Source organism: Papaver somniferum, unplaced genomic scaffold (genome assembly GCF_003573695.1).
Source record: "Papaver somniferum cultivar HN1 unplaced genomic scaffold, ASM357369v1 unplaced-scaffold_119, whole genome shotgun sequence".
NCBI classification, from domain to species: Eukaryota; Viridiplantae; Streptophyta; class Magnoliopsida; order Ranunculales; family Papaveraceae; genus Papaver; species Papaver somniferum.
This window is the reverse complement of record NW_020620936.1, coordinates 5,546,150-5,549,098: the sequence shown is the minus strand read 5'-3', so window position 1 is coordinate 5,549,098 and position 2,949 is coordinate 5,546,150.

The following is a 2,949-nucleotide window of genomic DNA, read 5'->3' as shown; positions in this document are numbered from 1 at the left end:
AAAAAAAAAAAAAAACTAAAAACACTAAAAAGAAAAGATAAAAATCTAAAACCTAGCCCAAAGGCAAATATTGATAAAATTCCCTCAATTGAGACACTTGACATTTTGTCGAAAGCTGAAAGGGATATCACCAGAATCTAAAAAAAAATCTTCTGTGGCTATTGATTTTCATAATCATGCTCAGCTCATTGATGAATTTGACAAGTCTCTTGGTCGAGAACGGTAACTCTATAGTATCATTGAATCCTTCTACAACAATATCGAAAAACTCTTTCAAGAAACTACCCTTTAGCGTGAAAAGATGTGTTCTTGATAATATTGTTAAAGAAGGCTCAATTAGAGAAAAACGTTTGATTGAGACACATTCATCTGATCTTAAAAGACTTCGTATTGAAAGAAAGAAACTAGATACATCCCTTATTCTAGCCCAAGATCAGTGCAAATCCTTGAAAAAGGAAAACTCTGTCTTAATGAGAAATTCTTCTGTACCGATGATCAATTCTCAGACAGAGTTACAGTACATGAAGAGATGTTCTCCAAAAGAAGTTTCTGCTAAGAAGTGTTTACATGACTTGCAATCTTCTAATAGGGCTATGAATTTAAAACAAGCTCCTGTCAATGTTTCTCCTCCACGAACCTGTTCCTTCTGTGGGAAAAAGAATCACTATGTTCATCATTGTATTGCTAGAAAGAAACAGATTTCTGATCTTCAAAATCTACTTATTTTCACTGTCAACAGAGTAAACTCTCTAATGACCACTACAATGGATTTCTTCCCTGCAGAAAAACAGGATTCTCATAAAATAGATTTCAATGGTCACTCATCTCGAATGGTGCAAATTCTTACACCACAAAAATACACATTCCCAATATTTATGAGAATAAGTCTGGTAAATCCAAGTCTAGATGGTGGAAACTTATCTCTTCCAATCCTCAGAACCTATTTCTAGAAGTCCTAGACTTAATCCTCAGAAAAATATTTCTGATGGATCACTTGACAAGGTTATATTGAATCCTTATGGAATAAAAAATAACCGAAAGAAGGTAAGGAATACCAGGTTCAAACCTTCAGATGGAATTTACAACTCATCTCTCAATTCTCATAGTGGGATTTCATCTCACTTGACTGCCTAATCTTAGGTATCTTGAGGGATGCAAGAATGACTCTTGGGAGATACTCAAGTCTATTGTAGTTTTTCATTTGTATTATGTTTGACTATTCTGTTTTCTCTTGATGCGAAAGTAGAGTCAATTGACTCCTTGGTGCTATGTACCTCAATTTTATGATGATGAGGGATATAGGAAAACAGAGGTATTTTATTCTTTTCGAATCTCTTCTGTTCCGTTATTTTCAACCAGTCCACGAACGTGCGTGTCTCTCTTGGGAGTTTAGGGTTTCCACAACAAGGGAGAATCTCTCTTGCTTGAAATCATATATATACCTTATATTGTTTTGCCTTCCCTACTATAAAAAAAGGGATATGGAAAACTCCTCAAGACCTCAAGAAGTTGTGAATCTTGAGATGGAAGAAGATGCTAAAGGATGTGATTCTGTTCAAGAACTTGTCTTGAAAAGGATGATTGAAAGGAAAGAGTACAACTCCTGGGTTGGAGAATCTGTCAAGGATTTAATTCTTTTTCATAATGACTCTAAGGTGGAGTTTGCAAATCTTCAACTGCAAATAAATCAACTAATTGATGGACAAGCCAAAATTCTTGATAATCAAAACATCTTGATCAGGAATCAGAAAAAGCTCATCATGGACTGTGTCAAAGCTAGGCATCTTGCCCGCATTGTTGATCGAAAATTTAATGTTCTCACTCACGAACATGGGGTCTCTACGGTCAAAAGAATCAAGGATATCAGTGATACCTTTTATGATGTACCATTTCAAAGGTATGATGTTATAAAAGAAACTTGATTCTTATATATGTCTAGGAAATCTTCTTATGAGAATTTTATTCTTGTGTTTTAGGAAGAATAACTAGAGGTTGAAATAGCCATTATTGTGATTACACATAGCTATGTCCGACGTTTTTCATCTTCAATGTTTTTATATTTATTTGCTTAAATTCTAAAGTTTGTTTGGAAGATGATTTTTGCAGTATAAATCTTTATGGTTTTATATATTGCAAATTCTTATGGGATATGTGTGTTAGCGTCCGTGAACTATGATTGTCCCATACGTGGTCAAAAGTTAAGTCTTTCGTATGTCTATATGCAAGTATTGATAAAAGATTGAATGAACTTTTTGACTTACAACAGTTACATCCTTTATGTCATTATTTGATGGAAGAAAGGATAAAACTTTTGTTTACAAGGATTATGTCTATTGTATGTCATTGTGCAAATAATGACGGAAAATGGAATGAATCCTTGTCTATTCCGCAGTATTGATCTTCCCTGATCCATTTTTTTGTATATACTATGTGGCTGCGTAAGTTTTCTTATGTTGAGAATTTCCGATTAAATTAATCATGGGTTCTCTTGTGGCTAATTTAATTGAGCTTTTGGATACAACTTCATATTCTTATGTGATTTGTGTTGTCCAAAGAAATCCTTTTTTTCTTCTTGAAAGTAAGGTCGCTCTTGTTGTTCTTTCGAGAATCACATTTTATGGGGGAGAGTTCTTAATTGAACTTGTGCTTAATTTCCAAATCTTTGTGGGGAGTGCGGCTACGGAATATTATAGGGGTATCTTATATCTTTATAAACTCCTTGATGAATGCATTTAGTTTCGGCTATATGATTGTATCTAAAATGTTGATATGTGCTTTATTTTGGTCATGAAATATCTCTATGGAAATTTCATTAGGATCCCACTAGTTTCGTACCTTTGCCAATTTTATTGACAAAAAGGGGGAGAATTAATGTGTAGTTCACACTATAAATACATATGGTTTTTGGATCATTATGTAAGGGGGAGTGGTTTCCATGTGAGATGGAGT